Source organism: Arachis ipaensis, chromosome B7, assembly GCF_059453495.1.
Source record: "Arachis ipaensis isolate K30076 ecotype BB chromosome B7, ASM5945349v1, whole genome shotgun sequence".
Taxonomy (NCBI): domain Eukaryota; kingdom Viridiplantae; phylum Streptophyta; class Magnoliopsida; order Fabales; family Fabaceae; genus Arachis; species Arachis ipaensis.
In genome coordinates, this window is record NC_142442.1 from 10,318,299 (window position 1) to 10,327,482 (window position 9,184).

At 37.4% G+C, this 9,184-nt stretch overlaps 1 non-coding gene across 1 annotated transcript; it reads right to left on the minus strand.

Annotated features, from left to right (window-relative positions):
* Nucleotides 1–8,531: 8,531 nt before the first annotated feature.
* LOC148550319 (small nucleolar RNA R71) lies at nt 8,532–8,639 on the minus strand. The gene has a single exon (XR_015892736.1). It is a non-coding gene; the product is annotated as a small nucleolar RNA R71 (small nucleolar RNA).
* Between the last annotated feature and the right edge of the window lie 545 nt (nt 8,640–9,184).

Here is a 9,184-nt window from a genome sequence, read left to right on the forward strand (position 1 = left end):
TGATCTCTTTGAGACCAAGCTCTGATACCAATTGATGGTTTCAGTGGCTAAGAGAAGGGGGGGTTGAATCTTAGCCCCCTTTTCTTGCTTGCTAATACTTGCTGGATTCAGAGGAGACTTTTCTGTTTTTAGCTCGTCCCTAGCCACGAGACATTTTCATTTTGTCTCGTCACTTGGCACGAGACATTTTTGGTTTTTGCTCCTGTGTAGTAGAAAACAGAGATGGAGTAGGAAAGGAAGAAAATTACACCAAGATATATCCTGGTTCGGCTGCTAGGTGCAGTGCAGCCTACATCCAGTCTCCATCACAACAATGATGGAATTTCACTATAATCAAACAGATTACAACTTGTAAAGTGCTAACCCAACTTACAAGGGGATTCCCACAGAATCATGAAACACAACATAGATGAACAAAGGAACTCTAAGACATCTATGGCTTTTTCTTTTAATTTTGCACTCTCTGCCTTTTTTCGCTCTATGGCTTTTTCATTACAAACCTCACTGTTTGCCTTTTACCATGAGACTCAAGACATGACAAAATTAAACAGAAAAATACAAAACTGAATACATTGAAGGAGAAGAGAAAACTGTTAGCTCAGGTAGCTCTGAGACTTCTGTGCCTTGCACTCTCAAATTTTCTCCTTGCTTCAAACAGTGGTTGTTCCCCCTTTTTAAAGAAGAGGAAAGCCTCCACACTTGAAGCCAAAACCGAACCAACTTCTTCCTCCTTCAACAAATCCGGTTCGGCCACATAGAGAGAGAAGAGATAACCATGCATTAACCAACATGCAATTACCTCTAGTCCTTTCTTGATCATCACCCTTCATCAATCCGAGCTCTCCATCCTTGGCTTGCTTTCCAAGATGAAATTCTGGCCCTTGATGCTTCATGATGATGATGACTTCATCTGCTTCAATCTCTGCCTTCAACCATCACTTCGCCACTCTAGCTACTTCCTGTGGTGGTTGAGCAGAATCGAAGACAAGCCATGCTTCAAGAATCTCCTCCAGCTGGCTGAATCTTCTTCTTCCATTTTTGAGCATAAAAGACTCAAGATAATCTCACCAAATCTAACCACAAATGGTGACAATCTCAGCCACAGCTCATTTTATTTTAGTATGTTTTCTTGCCATCATTGTGATGGTCTTTAGGCTTGCTTTCTCTTCATCTCGGTAGCTTACTTTTGCTTTCATGGCTGCCAATATTTCCTGAGTAATGACCGAAGAGAGAAAGAGTTGTGAGAGAGAAGAAAGAGAATATGGACATTAACTAAAGTGGTTTGATAAAGCAAAGTAAATGTTTACTTCCCTTTACTGAGTAACGTGTAGCTTCAATAATGTCCATCAAATCAAAGTCACTCATGTTCTCTCTCATAGTTCCCATGCAATACATTGCAATTAAATGAATTTTGGAATCCATCTAATGTTTGAATCTTTGGATCCGTTGAAAGCAATTTTGCTTTCTTCCTTCTTTGGTTTCGGATCATGCATGAGGAACTCTTATAACATATGGGCTTGATTGCAACAATATTTGATCTTGGCCCATTAGTAACATTTGCTTTCCTGATAAAACTTGGAGCATGCATAAAACAAATGGAAAGCATGTAACACACTTGGGCTTGGAGCAATCAAAATTATTTGGCCCAAGTAACATTAAATCAGCCACATTCATTTTTTGTTATTAAAACCAAGGCTGAGTGTAAATTGGGCTAGCACAATAAATTTGTTTTCGGCCCAATATTAATCCTGCACAACAAAATTATTTTAATTAACACATTAACCAAGATTAGCTTAATAATTTTGCTGTTAATAATGTTTGATCATCAATTTAGTTTAGAGTTTTCCAAACTCATCAGGTACTTTTATTTACCAAGGAAAATATGCAAAAGAACTTATTAAAAAATTTGGCCTAGAAAATTCCAAAGCAATGGGCACTCCAATGCATCCTAATACAAAACTTGAAAAAGATGACGATGACCAAGATGTGGATGAAACAAGGTATAGAGGAATGATAGGTTCACTTATGTACCTTACCTCCTCTAGACCGGATATTGTTCAAAGTGTGGGTGTATGTTCAAGATTTCAATCTCACCCAAAAGAATCCCATCTTACGGCTGTTAAACGCATCATTAGATACATTAAGGGAACTTGTGATTATGGCTTGTGGTATCCTAAATCTGATGAATTTTGTGCAGTAGGGTTTTGTGATGCAGATTATGCGGGAGATAGAGTGGATAGAAGAAGCACGTCTGGCATGTGTTGCTTCCTTGGAAGCTCACTCAACATATGGTCAAGCAAGAAACAAGCCACAGTGGCTTTATCCACCGCTGAAGCAGAATACATTTCCGCATCTGCATGTTGCACTCAATTAATTTGGTTAAAAACACAATTGGAAGATTACAAATTAAAAATCAATAGTATACCCCTATTTTGTGATAATATGAGTGCAATAAATATTTCAAAAAATCCTGTTTTGCACTCAAGAACCAAGCACATTGAGATAAAGTATCATTTTATTAGGGAACATGTGCAAAAGGGTACTATTGATATTCAATTTGTAAAATCAGAAGACCAAATTGCTGATATTTTTACAAAACCCCTCTGTGAAGATAGATTCTGTACCTTGAGAAAAAGTTTGGGAATGTTTGATTTAAGTTTCATTGAAAATTTGTGAATATTTGATTCTGATCAGCTTTTTGCTCGTAGGTTTGGACGAGAAACAATAAATGGCAGAATGGAAGAGCTGTGGTCAAGGGGGAGGCAACGCAGAATTCAAATTTTATGGGCCCCACCAAAAAAAATTCTTTGACCCCACCATGACAGTTTTGTTAGTTTTATTTCTTTTGAAAAATTAAATCAACAAAATCCCTTGGTTGTCTCATCAAATCTTGTTGGAAGAAGCATATTGTCAAATCAAATCTTTCCCTCCAACTAATCCCTTGATTTAGGGAAACCTCTTTTTAGTTTTTGAAACCCCCTCATGGATAATAACCGCTCTCTTAATGGGTAATAACTTCTCTCATTCTCTCTCCAATTAAGCATTTAATGCTTCTCTAACCTCCCATCACTCACCTCACTATTCGGCCACCCCTTCATCTCCAACTTCCATCTCCATTGATCTCCTTCATTATGAAAAAGAAAACAGCCCCAAGGAAGAGTGAGAGAATTCGCCAATCTCAAAAACCTTCTACACCCCAATCACACACCCACATTCACATCCATTCCACTTCCTCCTCTTCTCTTTCACCCCCCTCCAAGAGAACCGAGACTATGAGGCGCAAAGTTATTGCTCAAAAATCTTCTGGAAGAAGGAAGAGCGAGAAGACGAAGGAGCCCAGCATTGAAGAGGAAGTAGAGGAGTCTCATACCTCACCTTCTCCATCATCGCCAAAAAGAACCTCTCCACATGCATCCGGAAAGAGTTCCAAGAAGACGAAGGGTTTCGAGTTCCATGAGACCAGAGAACCCGCAAACCTTGGGTCAATGGAATTCAAGAACAAGTTTCACAAACAACACTCACATTTCGATCCTTCCAGGTTCTCTACGTGTGCTGCTTTTGAATTCCACAATGACGTCCTAGAGAAACGGCATTTGTGTCTCTCTTATCTAGTGAATCTAAAATCTCTGGCATCCAAAGGACTCGATTTACAGCCCATGTTTGAAGGTCTTAAATGGTCACCTCTGCTTCATATTCATAAAATGGTGTACCCAGGGCTGGTTAGGCAGTTCTATGCAAATCTAAGGTTTATTGATGGCAGCCTTCACTCTTATGTGAAACGGGTTCAAATCATATTGGATTCTGAAACAATCTCTTCTGCCCTTGGATACATTGATGAAGGGCCAAAGGTTTATATGAGTGATAAATGGGACTCACATGTAGGAATTACATACAAGCAAGTGATTCATCAAATCTGTGAAAATCTGTCTGGCCTAGATGGAACTGTTCCGACTCATAAGGCTTTGGGTCCAACTAACTCTCTGCTGCACCGCATCATAACTCACATTCTAACTCCTCAAAGTGGTTCTCACAACAGGGTAACTGTATCTGATTGTCTCATAATATTTGCTTTAGTTACTTCAACTCCTATTTCATTTAGCTATATTATGATTCATCACATGTGGGAGTCTGTGAAAAGTACAAAAAAGGCCAATCTACCTTATGGAATGTTTCTTACATGCATTTTTGAGTACTTTAAGGTAGATTTAACCAATGAGGATGTAGAGAACCGTGTTTCCATGATTAGAGCAGGCGGAGCTGCAAAAAGAGGAAAGAAATCTGATGATGATTTTGAAGGCCGCCCAGAATCCTCAAAGATGACTAGTTCCATCAGAGAGATTCTCACAGAATTCACCAATATGTCCGATCTCATGGTTCAATTTCACAAGTCTGCCCGCAAGCTTGCTTATGAGAATGAATTGGCATGGAAGAAATGTCAAGAAAGGGTCAGTCTAATGTTGGAAAGCCTTGAAAAAGAAGCTGGCAGTGATGGCGCCGAGGAGGAGCCCTACTTTAATCTTTTTGATGATTAACTCTCTGGTTACTGTTTGATATTGGCACAATTTGGCTCAATTAGCTCTTTTGTTTTTTGTTTAGGTTGCAATTGACAATAGCTGCCTAGGAGATACTTTGATGACACTGTTTGGTTATGTTTTGAACTGTTATATTGCATGTTCTGTTTTCTGTAACAATATTTTGTGCAGGTGCCCCCATGATGACAAAAGGGGGAGGAAACTTAGGTTCCAAAATTGAAATTGGAACGAAACAGGGGCTGGATGAAAACAGGGGAACAGGGGATGAAATTTTCAAAATTGAAAATTAATGATCACCCTTGTTCAAAGAATGCATGTTGTCATTGCATTCACCATGGTTGTTGCTTAGTTTATCATGATACATTCACTAATGTTGCTGCTTAGTTTATCAGGATTAATTAATGATCATTTGGCATTTGGTTTATAATCATGGTTGAATTATTTTAATGCCTGATTACTGATTCATCATTGATAAATTTTTTTGATTAAAAACTTATTTTTGGCAGTTCCTTTAAACCATGTATTAAAACTGCCCTGTTTGTTTGCTCAAATACTTTTCCATCATGCTGTTTTGCTCTGATATTTTTAACAGGAAAGGATTTGAAAAATATTTTGATATGAAATTGTTTGAGCAGTAAATCAGTTTGTGATATCAAAAGAAATTTGATTATCAATTAAAACTGCTCATAAATCAAGCATTTAGCATCATAAAATATGCTAAATAACATTGTCATTAGAAGCTTGATTCAAATGTTACAGGTTTATGCTTCCCTTGGAAAAATAAGCATACATCAAGGGGGAGCTATGTGACATTTAGAAAGGGGGAGAAATTCAAATTCAAAGGGAGTATCCTTTACTCAATCTCTAAATTTCTTTCCATTTCAATTTTAATAATGTTTGTCATCAAGGGGGAGATTGATGAGTTTGGAAAACTCTAAATTAATATTTGTGATGACTAAACATTATTAAAATTAATTAATTGCAAAATTAATTGATCTGAATTTTTATTCAATATATTGATGTTATAATTTTGCTGCAGGTTTTAATAATGGGCCGAAAACAAATTTATTGTGCTAGCCCAAATTACTCTCAGCCATTGGTTTTGATAATATATGATGAATATGGCTAAGTTGATGTTACTTGGGCCCAAATGATTTTTGATTGCTCCAAGCCCAAGTGTGTTACATGCTTTTCATTTGCTTTGTGCATATTCCAAATTTCATCAGGAAAGCAAATGTTAATCAATTGGGCCAGCTTTAATTTCAATACTACAAGCCCAAGTCTTACAAAGTGATGAATGTTTTCAAGCTTGGTCCGAAAACAAAGAAAAATGAAAGCCAAGTGCTTCCAACGGAACCAAGTTTCAACCATGTGATGGATTTCAAAATCTATTACATTGTTAATTAATGCATGGGGAACATGAGAGAGAGAAAGTTCAGCTGAAATTGATTGATGGTTATTATGACTTACACGCCACTCTATACTAGGGAAGTAAAAGCAAGCTATTCTTATTCAATTTGATTAACCACTTTGCTTTGCTTTTCTTTCAGATTTCTTTTATTCTCTCTCATCATTTTCTTCTTCTTTCTTCGGTCCTTAACCAGAGAACCATGGAAGCTACACCAAGCTACTATCACCGAAAAGAAGGAGTTGCATGCATCAAGACCATCAAGCTAATGATGGCAAGAAAACATACTAAAATAAAAATGAGCTGTGGCTAAGATACTTACCAAATGTGGTTAGATTTGGTGAGGTTATCTTGAGCTTTGCATGCTCAAAAAGGAAGAAGAAGATCTCGGCCAGCAAGGGAGATTCTTGAAGCATGGCTTGTCTTTGATTCTGCTCAACCACCACAGGGAGTAGCTAGAGTGGCGAAGTGATGGTTGAAGGCAGAGATTGAAGCAGATGAAGTCATCATCATCATGAAGCATCAAGGGCCAGAATTCCATCTTGGAGAGCAAGCCAAGGATGGAGTGCTCGGATTGATGAAGGGTGATGATCAAGAAAGGACTAGAGGTAATTGCATGTTGGTTAATGCATGGTTATCTCTTCTCTCTCTTTGTGGCCGAACCGGTTTTGTGGAAGGAGGAAGAAGTTGGTTCGGTTTTGGCTTCAATAAGTGGAGGCTCCCCTCTTCTATATTAAGGGTGGACAGCCACTGTTTGAAGCAAGGAGAAAATTTGAGAGTGCAAGGCACAGAGTTCTCAGAGCTACCTGAGCTAACAGTTTTCTCTTCTCCTTCAATGTATTCTGTTTTGTATTTTTCTGTTTAATTTTGTCATGTCTTGAGTCTCATGGAAAAAGGCAAACAGTGAGGTTTGTAATGAAAAAGCCATAGAGCGGAAAAAGGCAGAGAGTGCAAAATTAAAAGAAAAAGCCATAGATGTCTTAGAGTTCCTTTGTTCATCTATGTTGTGTTTCATGATTCTGTGGGAATCCCCTTGTAAGTTGGGTTAGCACTTTACAAGTTGTAATCAGATTGATTATAGTGAAACTCCATCATGTTTGTGATGGAGACTGGATGTAGGCTGCACTGCACTTAGCAGCTGAACCAGGATATATCTGGGTGTAATCTTCAACTCTTCTACATTTCTATTTCTACTGCACAGGAGCAAAAACTAATATTATCTCGTGCAAAGTGACGAGACAAAAAGAAAAGTCTCGTGGCTAGGGACGAGACAAAACAAAGTTTCTCGTGTCCAGTGACGAGCAAAAACAGAAAAGTCTTCTCTGAAGTTCAGCAAGTGTTAGCAACATAAAAAGGGGGCTAAGATTCAACCCCCCCTTCTCTTAGCCACTGAAACCATCAATCTTTTTAGTTTCTTGTTAGTCAAGTAATCAACTTTAGTTTTCAAAATCAAATCTTTTTAATTTTCTTTTCAAATCTTTTTCAAATTAAAATTTCAATCATATCTTTTTCAAATTCAATTTCAAAATCTTTTCTAACTTCTTATCTTTTTAAAATTGATTTTCAAATCTTATCTTTTTGTTTCAATCATATCTTTTTAAATTTCAATCATATCTTTTTCAAAAACAAATTTCAAAACTTTTTCAATCAATCTTATCTTTTTGTTTCAATCATATCTTTTTCAAAACTACCTAACTAATCCTCTCTCTCTTATTTTTGAAAATTTCCTCTCTCCTTTTTCAAAATTTCTTTTTAATTAACTAATTGTTTTAATTTTAATTTAATTTCAACTTTAATTTTCGAAATCTAACTTTCAATTTTAATTTTTATTTTAATTAAATTTCAAAATTCTCTCTCCCATCTCCTTCTATTTATTTATTCATCTACTAACACTTCTCTCCCATCTAAAAATTCGAACACCACCTCCCTCTCTGTGTTCGAGTTTTTCCTCTTCTCTTCTTTACATTACATTCTTTTCTTCTTCTACTCACACAAAGGAACCTCTCTCTACTGAGGCAAAGAGGATCCCTATTATTTTCTGTTTTCTTCTTTTTCATATGAGCAGGAGCAAGGACAAGAACATTCTTGTTGAAGCAGATCCTGAACCTGAAAGGACTCTAAAAAGGAAACTAAGAGAAGCTAAAATACAACAATCCAGAGACAACCTTACAGAAATTTTCGAACAGGAAAAGGAGATGGCAGCCGAAAATAATAATAATGCAAGGAGGATGCTTGGTGACTTTACTGCACCTAATTCCAATTTACATGGAAGAAGCATCTCCATCCCTGCCATTGGAGCAAATAACTTTGAGCTGAAACCTCAATTAGTTTCTCTGATGCAGCAGAACTGCAAGTTTCATGGACTTCCATCTGAAGATCCTTTTCAGTTCTTAACTGAATTCTTGTAGATCTGTGATACTGTTAAGACCAATGGGGTTGATCCCGAGGTCTACAGGCTTATGCTTTTCTCATTTGTTGTAAGAGACAGAGCTAGAGTATGGTTGGATTCTCAACCCAAAGATAGCCTGAACTCTTGGGATAAGCTGGTCACAGCTTTCTTAGCCAAGTTCTTTCCTCCTCAAAAGCTTAGTAAGCTTAGAGTGGATGTTCAAACCTTCAGACAGAAAGAAGGAGAATCCCTCTATGAAGCTTGGGAGAGATACAAGGAACTAACCAAAAAGTGTCCTTCTGACATGCTTTCAGAATGGACCATCCTGGATATATTCTATGATGGTCTGTCTGAGTTATCAAAGATGTCACTGGACCATTCTGCAGGTGGATCCATTCACCTAAAGAAAATGCCTGCAGAAGCTAAAGAACTCATTGACATGGTTGCAAATAACCAGTTCATGTACACTTCTGAAAGGAACCCTGTAAGTAATGGGATGCCTCAGAAGAAGGGAGTTCTTGAAATTGATACTCTGAATGCTATATTGGCTCAGAATAAAATATTGACTCAACAAGTCAATATGATTTCTCAGAGTCTGAATGGAATGCAAGCTGCATCCAATAGTACTCAAGAGGCATCTTCTGAAGAAGAAGCTTATGATCCTGAGAACCCTGCAATAGCAGAGGTGAATTACATGGGTGAACCATATGGAAACACCTATAATCCCTCATGGAGAAATCACCCAAATCTCTCATGGAAGGATCAACAAAAGCCTTAACAAGGCTTTAATAATGGTGGAAGAAATAGGTTTAGCAATAGCAAGCCTTTTCCATCATCCACTCAACAAAAGACAGA